General features: G+C 44.7%; 4 non-coding genes and 1 pseudogene across 4 annotated transcripts; all 5 read left to right on the forward strand.

Annotated features, from left to right (window-relative positions):
* The first annotated feature begins 1,138 nt into the window (after positions 1 to 1,138).
* On the forward strand, positions 1,139 to 1,329 carry LOC142720213 (U2 spliceosomal RNA). Its single transcript, XR_012873022.1, has one exon. It is a non-coding gene; the product is annotated as a U2 spliceosomal RNA (small nuclear RNA).
* Positions 1,330 to 2,665: 1,336 nt separating this feature from the next.
* On the forward strand, positions 2,666 to 2,856 carry LOC142720214 (U2 spliceosomal RNA). The gene has a single exon (XR_012873023.1). It is a non-coding gene; the product is annotated as a U2 spliceosomal RNA (small nuclear RNA).
* Positions 2,857 to 4,198: 1,342 nt separating this feature from the next.
* Positions 4,199 to 4,389, forward strand: LOC142720215 (U2 spliceosomal RNA). The gene has a single exon (XR_012873024.1). It is a non-coding gene; the product is annotated as a U2 spliceosomal RNA (small nuclear RNA).
* Positions 4,390 to 5,721: 1,332 nt separating this feature from the next.
* LOC142720216 (U2 spliceosomal RNA) lies at positions 5,722 to 5,912 on the forward strand. The gene has a single exon (XR_012873025.1). It is a non-coding gene; the product is annotated as a U2 spliceosomal RNA (small nuclear RNA).
* Positions 5,913 to 12,374: 6,462 nt separating this feature from the next.
* On the forward strand, positions 12,375 to 12,545 carry LOC142720260 (U2 spliceosomal RNA; annotated as a pseudogene).
* Positions 12,546 to 13,001: the final 456 nt, after the last annotated feature.

Below are 13,001 nucleotides of genomic sequence, written 5' to 3' on the forward strand. Positions count from 1 at the left end.
GTGTGTGTGTGTGTGTGTGTGTGTGTGTGTGTGTGTGTGTGTGTGTGTGTGTGTGTGTGTGTCTTCTGTGTTTCTGTGTTTCCGGCATTTCACATTGGAACAGCTCATTCACCTTCCTTGTCTTCTCTCCGCCCTCCCTTTTAGGTAGGTTAAAGAGCTGCACCTGAGCCAGCCACTGATTGATTGATGCAGCACCACAGTCAAATAGTGGAGTGGAGTAGGGGGAACAGCAAACAGCCATTAAAGCAGCCCGCCCGCCACAATGGACCTACCTGTGTACACTAGATGGATGTGATGGAATGTACTGTCGTCCCTACATTTCCAAGAAGAAGTAAGAATTGCAGTTGCAACAAACCCTTGCTTGCCTACAAAGAGAGCAGCAATTTGGATTTGTTACTATGTTACCTGGAAGAATAACAAACTGTGCAAGGATGGAGGTTGTAGGAGCAAAGAGAAGTTGTCTGTAAAGTTGGTGGATGCCTATTTTCCATTTTGCAGTCCCTTGTCTCCCTCTTGTGGCCTCCTGGAGGCAAATAAATGTGCAAAAAAAAGACAGCCTGGCGGCCGGCTGTTGCAGTGTTGCCCTCTCAGGCAACACTGAGTGACTGACTGAGCCGCACCGTCTTATATAAAGTTCAGACGGAACTTTGCACGTGTCATAGTGGAGCCCTCAGGATTCCAGAGCCAGCTTTCTGACATCATAATGGGGCCTGCCTCAGAGATAAAAGCCTGGGCCCAGGCAGTGTTGGTCAGTGCTGCTCAGCAGGCAGCACTGGACTGGACTGGACTGGATTACAGCTGATACAAGGTGTGAAGGAACAAGGGGTGGCTGTGGGCATGCACTTGCTGCCGCTGCCAGTGTTTATCTGCATGGCAGGAGGGCATTTGGGCGTTGCCAGGAAGGCGTTTTTATGTAGATTCCTCCTCTTTCAGCACTGCATTGTGGTGCAAGCAAAAGAAGCAAATCCTGTGTAGCTTCCTCTCCGGCCTTTATTCACCTCCCTCCCGCTTAGTAGCTGTAAATGTGTGTGAGCCTGCAGGGCCCCATGGAATTGCCTAGGAGTAGGCTGAATCAATCGCTGCAAGGGGTGAACAGCAGTATGGGACAGGCTCGGGCAAGGCAAGGGCCGCTCGGGTTATCGCTTCTCGGCCTTTTGGCTAAGATCAAGTGTAGTATCTGTTCTTATCAGTTTAATATCTGATACGTCCCCTATCTGGGGACCATATATTAAATGGATTTTTAGAACAGGGAGATGGAAATAGAGCTTGCTCTGTCCACTCCACGCATTGACCTGGTATTGCAGTATTTCCAGGACCGGTGCACCCTTCCCTTATGTGTTGACTAAAATCAGATTCCAAAAGTGCTATTTGTGTTTGCTATTGTTTTTGTCTTTCTGATGGGATCTCCCCTTTTAATCCCATTATTTCAACACCTGTTGGACAATGCATTTGTACAGTCATGTGTGATAATGAGCTCATTTATTAAATGCAATTAATTAATACATTGCCACCTCTTGTTGTGTGTGTGTGTGTGTGTGTGTGTGTGTGTGTGTGTGTGTGTGTGTGTGTGTGTGTGTGTGTGTGTGTGTCTTCTGTGTTTCTGTGTTTCCGGCATTTCACATTGGAACAGCTCATTCACCTTCCTTGTCTTCTCTCCGCCCTCCCTTTTAGGTAGGTTAAAGAGCTGCACCTGAGCCAGCCACTGATTGATTGATGCAGCACCACAGTCAAATAGTGGAGTGGAGTAGGGGGAACAGCAAACAGCCATTAAAGCAGCCCGCCCGCCACAATGGACCTACCTGTGTACACTAGATGGATGTGATGGAATGTACTGTCGTCCCTACATTTCCAAGAAGAAGTAAGAATTGCAGTTGCAACAAACCCTTGCTTGCCTACAAAGAGAGCAGCAATTTGGATTTGTTACTATGTTACCTGGAAGAATAACAAACTGTGCAAGGATGGAGGTTGTAGGAGCAAAGAGAAGTTGTCTGTAAAGTTGGTGGATGCCTATTTTCCATTTTGCAGTCCCTTGTCTCCCTCTTGTGGCCTCCTGGAGGCAAATAAATGTGCAAAAAAAAGACAGCCTGGCGGCCGGCTGTTGCAGTGTTGCCCTCTCAGGCAACACTGAGTGACTGACTGAGCCGCACCGTCTTATATAAAGTTCAGACGGAACTTTGCACGTGTCATAGTGGAGCCCTCAGGATTCCAGAGCCAGCTTTCTGACATCATAATGGGGCCTGCCTCAGAGATAAAAGCCTGGGCCCAGGCAGTGTTGGTCAGTGCTGCTCAGCAGGCAGCACTGGACTGGACTGGACTGGATTACAGCTGATACAAGGTGTGAAGGAACAAGGGGTGGCTGTGGGCATGCACTTGCTGCCGCTGCCAGTGTTTATCTGCATGGCAGGAGGGCATTTGGGCGTTGCCAGGAAGGCGTTTTTATGTAGATTCCTCCTCTTTCAGCACTGCATTGTGGTGCAAGCAAAAGAAGCAAATCCTGTGTAGCTTCCTCTCCGGCCTTTATTCACCTCCCTCCCGCTTAGTAGCTGTAAATGTGTGTGAGCCTGCAGGGCCCCATGGAATTGCCTAGGAGTAGGCTGAATCAATCGCTGCAAGGGGTGAACAGCAGTATGGGACAGGCTCGGGCAAGGCAAGGGCCGCTCGGGTTATCGCTTCTCGGCCTTTTGGCTAAGATCAAGTGTAGTATCTGTTCTTATCAGTTTAATATCTGATACGTCCCCTATCTGGGGACCATATATTAAATGGATTTTTAGAACAGGGAGATGGAAATAGAGCTTGCTCTGTCCACTCCACGCATTGACCTGGTATTGCAGTATTTCCAGGACCGGTGCACCCTTCCCTTATGTGTTGACTAAAATCAGATTCCAAAAGTGCTATTTGTGTTTGCTATTGTTTTTGTCTTTCTGATGGGATCTCCCCTTTTAATCCCATTATTTCAACACCTGTTGGACAATGCATTTGTACAGTCATGTGTGATAATGAGCTCATTTATTAAATGCAATTAATTAATACATTGCCACCTCTTGTTGTGTGTGTGTGTGTGTGTGTGTGTGTGTGTGTGTGTGTGTGTGTGTGTGTGTGTGTGTGTGTGTGTGTGTGTGTGTCTTCTGTGTTTCTGTGTTTCCGGCATTTCACATTGGAACAGCTCATTCACCTTCCTTGTCTTCTCTCCGCCCTCCCTTTTAGGTAGGTTAAAGAGCTGCACCTGAGCCAGCCACTGATTGATTGATGCAGCACCACAGTCAAATAGTGGAGTGGAGTAGGGGGAACAGCAAACAGCCATTAAAGCAGCCCGCCCGCCACAATGGACCTACCTGTGTACACTAGATGGATGTGATGGAATGTACTGTCGTCCCTACATTTCCAAGAAGAAGTAAGAATTGCAGTTGCAACAAACCCTTGCTTGCCTACAAAGAGAGCAGCAATTTGGATTTGTTACTATGTTACCTGGAAGAATAACAAACTGTGCAAGGATGGAGGTTGTAGGAGCAAAGAGAAGTTGTCTGTAAAGTTGGTGGATGCCTATTTTCCATTTTGCAGTCCCTTGTCTCCCTCTTGTGGCCTCCTGGAGGCAAATAAATGTGCAAAAAAAAGACAGCCTGGCGGCCGGCTGTTGCAGTGTTGCCCTCTCAGGCAACACTGAGTGACTGACTGAGCCGCACCGTCTTATATAAAGTTCAGACGGAACTTTGCACGTGTCATAGTGGAGCCCTCAGGATTCCAGAGCCAGCTTTCTGACATCATAATGGGGCCTGCCTCAGAGATAAAAGCCTGGGCCCAGGCAGTGTTGGTCAGTGCTGCTCAGCAGGCAGCACTGGACTGGACTGGACTGGATTACAGCTGATACAAGGTGTGAAGGAACAAGGGGTGGCTGTGGGCATGCACTTGCTGCCGCTGCCAGTGTTTATCTGCATGGCAGGAGGGCATTTGGGCGTTGCCAGGAAGGCGTTTTTATGTAGATTCCTCCTCTTTCAGCACTGCATTGTGGTGCAAGCAAAAGAAGCAAATCCTGTGTAGCTTCCTCTCCGGCCTTTATTCACCTCCCTCCCGCTTAGTAGCTGTAAATGTGTGTGAGCCTGCAGGGCCCCATGGAATTGCCTAGGAGTAGGCTGAATCAATCGCTGCAAGGGGTGAACAGCAGTATGGGACAGGCTCGGGCAAGGCAAGGGCCGCTCGGGTTATCGCTTCTCGGCCTTTTGGCTAAGATCAAGTGTAGTATCTGTTCTTATCAGTTTAATATCTGATACGTCCCCTATCTGGGGACCATATATTAAATGGATTTTTAGAACAGGGAGATGGAAATAGAGCTTGCTCTGTCCACTCCACGCATTGACCTGGTATTGCAGTATTTCCAGGACCGGTGCACCCTTCCCTTATGTGTTGACTAAAATCAGATTCCAAAAGTGCTATTTGTGTTTGCTATTGTTTTTGTCTTTCTGATGGGATCTCCCCTTTTAATCCCATTATTTCAACACCTGTTGGACAATGCATTTGTACAGTCATGTGTGATAATGAGCTCATTTATTAAATGCAATTAATTAATACATTGCCACCTCTTGTTGTGTGTGTGTGTGTGTGTGTGTGTGTGTGTGTGTGTGTGTGTGTGTGTGTGTGTGTGTGTGTGTGTCTTCTGTGTTTCTGTGTTTCCGGCATTTCACATTGGAACAGCTCATTCACCTTCCTTGTCTTCTCTCCGCCCTCCCTTTTAGGTAGGTTAAAGAGCTGCACCTGAGCCAGCCACTGATTGATTGATGCAGCACCACAGTCAAATAGTGGAGTGGAGTAGGGGGAACAGCAAACAGCCATTAAAGCAGCCCGCCCGCCACAATGGACCTACCTGTGTACACTAGATGGATGTGATGGAATGTACTGTCGTCCCTACATTTCCAAGAAGAAGTAAGAATTGCAGTTGCAACAAACCCTTGCTTGCCTACAAAGAGAGCAGCAATTTGGATTTGTTACTATGTTACCTGGAAGAATAACAAACTGTGCAAGGATGGAGGTTGTAGGAGCAAAGAGAAGTTGTCTGTAAAGTTGGTGGATGCCTATTTTCCATTTTGCAGTCCCTTGTCTCCCTCTTGTGGCCTCCTGGAGGCAAATAAATGTGCAAAAAAAAGACAGCCTGGCGGCCGGCTGTTGCAGTGTTGCCCTCTCAGGCAACACTGAGTGACTGACTGAGCCGCACCGTCTTATATAAAGTTCAGACGGAACTTTGCACGTGTCATAGTGGAGCCCTCAGGATTCCAGAGCCAGCTTTCTGACATCATAATGGGGCCTGCCTCAGAGATAAAAGCCTGGGCCCAGGCAGTGTTGGTCAGTGCTGCTCAGCAGGCAGCACTGGACTGGACTGGACTGGATTACAGCTGATACAAGGTGTGAAGGAACAAGGGGTGGCTGTGGGCATGCACTTGCTGCCGCTGCCAGTGTTTATCTGCATGGCAGGAGGGCATTTGGGCGTTGCCAGGAAGGCGTTTTTATGTAGATTCCTCCTCTTTCAGCACTGCATTGTGGTGCAAGCAAAAGAAGCAAATCCTGTGTAGCTTCCTCTCCGGCCTTTATTCACCTCCCTCCCGCTTAGTAGCTGTAAATGTGTGTGAGCCTGCAGGGCCCCATGGAATTGCCTAGGAGTAGGCTGAATCAATCGCTGCAAGGGGTGAACAGCAGTATGGGACAGGCTCGGGCAAGGCAAGGGCCGCTCGGGTTATCGCTTCTCGGCCTTTTGGCTAAGATCAAGTGTAGTATCTGTTCTTATCAGTTTAATATCTGATACGTCCCCTATCTGGGGACCATATATTAAATGGATTTTTAGAACAGGGAGATGGAAATAGAGCTTGCTCTGTCCACTCCACGCATTGACCTGGTATTGCAGTATTTCCAGGACCGGTGCACCCTTCCCTTATGTGTTGACTAAAATCAGATTCCAAAAGTGCTATTTGTGTTTGCTATTGTTTTTGTCTTTCTGATGGGATCTCCCCTTTTAATCCCATTATTTCAACACCTGTTGGACAATGCATTTGTACAGTCATGTGTGATAATGAGCTCATTTATTAAATGCAATTAATTAATACATTGCCACCTCTTGTTGTGTGTGTGTGTGTGTGTGTGTGTGTGTGTGTGTGTGTGTGTGTGTGTGTGTGTGTGTGTGTGTGTGTGTGTGTGTGTGTCTTCTGTGTTTCTGTGTTTCCGGCATTTCACATTGGAACAGCTCATTCACCTTCCTTGTCTTCTCTCCGCCCTCCCTTTTAGGTAGGTTAAAGAGCTGCACCTGAGCCAGCCACTGATTGATTGATGCAGCACCACAGTCAAATAGTGGAGTGGAGTAGGGGGAACAGCAAACAGCCATTAAAGCAGCCCGCCCGCCACAATGGACCTACCTGTGTACACTAGATGGATGTGATGGAATGTACTGTCGTCCCTACATTTCCAAGAAGAAGTAAGAATTGCAGTTGCAACAAACCCTTGCTTGCCTACAAAGAGAGCAGCAATTTGGATTTGTTACTATGTTACCTGGAAGAATAACAAACTGTGCAAGGATGGAGGTTGTAGGAGCAAAGAGAAGTTGTCTGTAAAGTTGGTGGATGCCTATTTTCCATTTTGCAGTCCCTTGTCTCCCTCTTGTGGCCTCCTGGAGGCAAATAAATGTGCAAAAAAAAGACAGCCTGGCGGCCGGCTGTTGCAGTGTTGCCCTCTCAGGCAACACTGAGTGACTGACTGAGCCGCACCGTCTTATATAAAGTTCAGACGGAACTTTGCACGTGTCATAGTGGAGCCCTCAGGATTCCAGAGCCAGCTTTCTGACATCATAATGGGGCCTGCCTCAGAGATAAAAGCCTGGGCCCAGGCAGTGTTGGTCAGTGCTGCTCAGCAGGCAGCACTGGACTGGACTGGACTGGATTACAGCTGATACAAGGTGTGAAGGAACAAGGGGTGGCTGTGGGCATGCACTTGCTGCCGCTGCCAGTGTTTATCTGCATGGCAGGAGGGCATTTGGGCGTTGCCAGGAAGGCGTTTTTATGTAGATTCCTCCTCTTTCAGCACTGCATTGTGGTGCAAGCAAAAGAAGCAAATCCTGTGTAGCTTCCTCTCCGGCCTTTATTCACCTCCCTCCCGCTTAGTAGCTGTAAATGTGTGTGAGCCTGCAGGGCCCCATGGAATTGCCTAGGAGTAGGCTGAATCAATCGCTGCAAGGGGTGAACAGCAGTATGGGACAGGCTCGGGCAAGGCAAGGGCCGCTCGGGTTATCGCTTCTCGGCCTTTTGGCTCAGATCAGGTTTATTGCCTGGTCTGGGCCGGGGGTTCGGTCTTTCGTGGAGTCCTCTCCGACGTTTTTGGGAGCGATCATCGTGCCGTTGGGCATTCCTCATCAAGATGGCAGCTGTGCGGAATACAATTCGTTTTGTGGTGAATGAGCAGAGGAGAGAAGAAGTGGATACTGGGCACATCATTGAGAACATCCTTCTGGACCTGGCTGGAGTCACATTGGTAGAGGTATTCTGTATCCAAGCTTTCAGCAATATTGCTACGTATGACGTATCCTTTTTTGAGGCCGCCTACTGTCTAAATGTTTTTCAGTTGCTCAAGGAGAAACACATGCATGAGGCTTTAAAATCTATTGAAGTGCAACCTCTTTTTTCAGCAGTGGAGAAATGTATTACCATCCACATGTATAACCCATTTCTGGATAGAAGGCTGGTCAGGGCCTTCTTAGCTCACTACTGTACCCATGTTAGAGGAGGTGTGGAGCAGAAGAACCTATGGGGAGTTTTCAATGGTGATATTAAGTACTGGGTCAGGCTGAAACCTGACTCCAGCTGTATTGGAGGAGTGATGAATCCTCCTGCAAATTTTTCAATTGGTGGTAATAAGGGATATCTTTATTACCAAGATATGCCATGTTTTTGCAGATCATGTTTTTCCTACGGGCATACCAAAGATGCATGCAAAGGCAAAGTATGCAGGAATTGCAAAGAAACAGGACATGAGGCTAGTACATGTATTTCCCCATCCAGGTGTGACATTTGTGGTTTGCCGGGTCATACTTGTAGGAAATGTCCAAAGGTGTTTCCCTTTTTAGGGCAAGAGAGAAGAACATGGGGCAGACAGGTGAGAACAACAAGTTCCCTTGCTGCCACTTCTGATGCAATTTCAGAGCCAGCTGGCAGTGTTTCTGTGCCTGCTTCTCAGGACCCTGGGAAAGCTGGATTAGGAGAGGTTCTAACCTCACATACTAACAGCATGGAGTTGGGTGTGGTCCCTCCTGCAGAGCAAAGTGTTGATGAAACACCTGGGGTTATGCCTATGGAAGGTGAAGACACAGCGCCACCTATTGGGTGTGCTTCCCCTGATGATGGTGCAAGTATGCAAATTTTGTCTTTTTCTAGCCCAGAGTCAAAAATGGAAGACTCAGCTAAAGTGGAGTGGTCAATATCGGAGGAGGACGAGAAGGAGGCCAGGATGCCTAGTGCCACTAGTGCTGAAATTTTTCATAAAGTGGTCTCAAAAAGGGGGAAGTCTGGAAAGGCGGTGAAGAGACTGAAGATAGGCTTATTGGAAGATTCTGCTCATGCAAATCCCTTCTCATTGCTGGACAGTGACTCTAGTTCTAGCCCTAAGTCATCTGAGGTGGCCTCAGAAGTACCCAGCTCTCCTGGGGAAGGTTTCCTCAGTGAAGTCAATGTGGCAAATCTGGAAAGAGCTATGTATTTCCCTGGGACGTGATATGTTCTGGTTATCTCATGGCTTTCCTTTGCACTAACCATACTATGCCCGCATGTCTTTGAGATTAAAGATTGTCTCTCAAAATGTACGGGTGTTCTCCTCTGCTCACAAGCGTGCTGCAGTCCTGGACTTTTTGGCCTCTAAGGGCAGTGACATTGTTTGTGTACAAGAATGTGGTTTGTCAAAAAATCCTAGTAAAGAAGAATGGAAGTTTGGGGAAGCAATTTGGTCCTTTTCTTCCACAAATAGGAACGATGGAATTGGTATTCTCTTTAAAAATAATGAGTTTGTCATCAAACAGACTCAAATCATTCAGGAAGGAAGATGTGTCTGCGTGTTACTATCCTACAAGGGGTGGCAGTTTAGGCTTATCAATATCTATGGCCATGCTGTGAAATCTGATAGGTTGGCACTTTTTGATACTTTAAAATTTTTTCTACACGGTAAAGTTCCTGTTATTATTGTCGGTGACATTAACTGTATCCTGGAGAAGCAGGCCCGAGCTGGATCCACAGAGTCTAATGTGGACGCTACCGGAGTTTTGTGGAATAAAATTTTGCAGGACTTTGCTTTGCAGGACGCTGTCACCAGGAAACCAGGTCCATTTACCTATCATGCCGATGACGGAAGAACGGATTCTCGTCTGGACTTTTTCTTTTTTTCTACCTCTGCAATGGAATGTGTAGATTATGCGCAGGAGAGAGTGTGGTTTTCAGATCACGAGTGTTTGTTGGGGGTTTTTGTTATAAATAATTTCTTTTATGGTAGAGGGGTATGGAAGATGAATGTTAGTTTTCTGAGTGATAAAAGGGAAAAAACTAGGTTTGGGAAAAAATATGGGTTTTGGGTTAGGAAGAAAAGTTCTTTCTCTAATGTGTGTGAATGGTGGGTATGGGTGAAAAAAAAGATTGGTGGGTTTTTTAGACAGATAGGGTATAGAAGAGCGAGAAGGAAAAGATTAGAATATTCACGCTTTAATATGCGGATGACGTTCCTTCAACAATGTAAAAATTTGGGTATGGATGTAAGACACGATTTGGAAAAAACAAAAAAAGATATTAAGGAGTGGTTCCGAGAGAAAGGGAAAGAAATTATATTTAGGTCTAAGGTGGAGGTTAGAGATAATCACGAGAAGTGCACTAGATTTTTCTTTAAAAAAATGTGTGGTGGAAAAAGTGGAATGAATGTATTATTGGATAAGGATGATAAAGAGGTGTTCGGTAAGGATGTGATTGATGTGGTGTCTGATTTTTATAAAAAACTGTATGATGTGAAGAAATGTGATTTGGGCGATGATGAGGAGTTTTTGGATATTGTGTGTAATTTTGTTCCTGAAAGTGAATGTGCGTTTTTGCTTGGTGAGATTATGGATGGTGAAGTAAAGGATGTGGTGGGAAGTATGGCTAAAAATAAGTCTCCAGGGATCGATGGAATACCAGCTGATTTCTATGGGAAATATTGGGACATAATTGGGAAGGATGTTATAGAAGTTATGAGAGTGTTGTTTTCTGGGACTAATATGTGTGATGTGATGAAGAAGGGTATGGTAGTTTTGTTGCATAAAAAAGGAGATAAGAGACGGTTAGAAAACTGGCGACCAATTACTTTGCTTAATACGGATTATAAAATTTTTGCCAAGCTGATTGCGAATCGTATGAGAGATGTGATTGGGTGTGTGATTGATGAGGATCAGGTATGTGCGGTACCGAAAAGGAAATTGCATGAAAACGTGGCGTTGGTGCGGGACATGCTTGAGGATTGTAAGGGTCGGAATAAGAAGGTGATTGTCTGTGCGTTAGATTTTGAGAAAGCGTTTGATCGTGTGGCGCATGTGTTTTTGTTCAAAGTGTTAGAGAGAATGGGTTTTCCGGTTCAGTTTGTGAGTTTGTTGAAGAATTTATACGCGAATGCAAAGAGCTGTGTGCAGGTGAATGGTTTTTTTTCAGAAACGTTTAATATTATGTCTGGTGTGCGACAGGGTTGTCCGTTGTCTCCCATCCTATTTATTTGTGCGATTGAACCATTGTTGCAAATGATTAGAAATGATAAGGTTGTGAAAGGTTTGGTGGTGCCCGGGTGTGATGGAAAGCGTGTGAAAGCTTTGGGATATATGGATGATATTTGCGTATTGTGTGATTCAGTGTATGATATGTCCAGAGTGAAGTTGATCGTAAATATGTTTTGTATTGCGTCTGCTTTTAAAATAAATTGGGGTAAGAGCAAATTTAAAATTTTTTTCAGTAATGAGCGGGTGAGTGATTCTGATATGGAACAGGTGAATGGTGTGAAAATTTTGGGTATTGTGTTTGATGATGAGCTGAAAGGGAGAGAAAGTTGGGATGAGTTAGGTGGTAGGATTGTGAGAAAGTTGGAAATGTGGAGAATGAGGGATCTTTCTTTTTCGGGGAAGGTTTTAATTGTCAAAAGTATTATTCTTCCTATGATTTTATATGTTGCTCTGGTTTTTCCTCCTGCTGTAGCTATGTTAAAAAAAGTGAATAGAGTTTTGTTCCTTTTTTTATGGGGGAGCGGGATTGAGAAGGCAAAGAGAGAAATTCTAATGAAAAGCAGACGTAATGGAGGCTTGGATTTCCCAAATTTGGAGATTTTCATCGGAATTAATTGTGTACGTTTTTTTGTAGAGCTTTTATTTAAAGAATCCAAGGCTTCCAGAATGTCGAAATATTTAGCTGGAACGGTGATTCAGCGTCTAAGGTGGGAAAAACGTAATTTATGTAAACCAATTGCTTTTCAGTGCACAGGGTGGTATTTGTATGTTGAAAAATTTATTAAAAAGTTCCAGCTAGAGGATGTAAGAATGGAGAGTTTTTTGAGTGAAAAGAATGTTGTGAGAAGTATGTGTATGAATAATGTGATGTGTTCTGTAAATGGTTTGAATTCAATGGAGTCTAGGTCTGTGTGGAAGAAGATTGTTACGTATGATGTGTCAAATAAGCAGAAAGATTTGTTATGGATGTCGGTACATGGAGTGTTGCCTGTAAGGAGTGTTCAGAAAAGAAGAGGTTTGGTTGCATCTGAAAGGTGTCCGAGAGAAGGTTGTGGGGATGATGAGGATGTGAGTCATGTGTTTTGGTCGTGTAAGCATGCAAAGGATGTTTGGAAAAAGTTGAGTGGGTTGTGCGAAGAATTGACTGGTTTGAAGAGTTTGACGTATGAAATTGTCTTGTTTGGTTTGTGTAGTTTGGGTAGTGAAAAGGATAGAGTGTTGTGGATTTTTTTGACTTGTGTGAAAGAGGTATTGTGGAATATGAGGAATTTGAATGTGTATAAAAGAGAAGTATTTGAGATTGAGGATGTGGTTAGTATGGTATTGGCTAAGTTGTATTTTTATTATAAATGGGATCTAGAAAAAGGTATGGATGCGGAAGGGATATGGCGAATGTTAAAATGGCGGTATTTAGTTTGAGGAATTTTGTTTGACTTATCTTGTATTTGATGGAAAAATAAAATAATGAACCAGAGTGATGAGATTTTTTGAAAAATAGAGAGGTGGTTTGAACAACTACAGTTCTCGGTTTTATTCAAAAAAACCTGAATGGTTTAATAAAAAAAAAAAAAAAAAAAAAAAAAAAAAAAAAAAAAAAAAAAAAAAAAAAAAAAAAAAAAAAAAAAAAAAAAAAAAAAAAAAAAAAAAATCTGTTCTTATCAGTTTAATATCTGATACGTCCCCTATCTGGGGACCATATATTAAATGGATTTTTAGAACAGGGAGATGGAAATAGAGCTTGCTCTGTCCACTCCACGCATTGACCTGGTATTGCAGTATTTCCAGGACCGGTGCACCCTTCCCTTATGTGTTGACTAAAATCAGATTCCAAAAGTGCTATTTGTGTTTGCTATTGTTTTTGTCTTTCTGATGGGATCTCCCCTTTTAATCCCATTATTTCAACACCTGTTGGACAATGCATTTGTACAGTCATGTGTGATAATGAGCTCATTTATTAAATGCAATTAATTAATACATTGCCACCTCTTGTTGTGTGTGTGTGTGTGTGTGTGTGTGTGTGTGTGTGTGTGTGTGTGTGTGTGTGTGTGTGTGTGTGTGTGTGTGTGTGTGTGTGTGTGTGTCTTCTGTGTTTCTGTGTTTCCGGCATTTCACATTGGAACAGCTCATTCACCTTCCTTGTCTTCTCTCCGCCCTCCCTTTTAGGTAGGTTAAAGAGCTGCACCTGAGCCAGCCACTGATTGATTGATGCAGCACCACAGTCAAATAGTGGAGTGGAGTAGGGGGAACAGCAAACAGC

This window comes from Rhinoderma darwinii, unplaced genomic scaffold (genome assembly GCF_050947455.1).
Source record: "Rhinoderma darwinii isolate aRhiDar2 unplaced genomic scaffold, aRhiDar2.hap1 Scaffold_495, whole genome shotgun sequence".
NCBI lineage: Eukaryota > Metazoa > Chordata > Amphibia > Anura > Rhinodermatidae > Rhinoderma > Rhinoderma darwinii.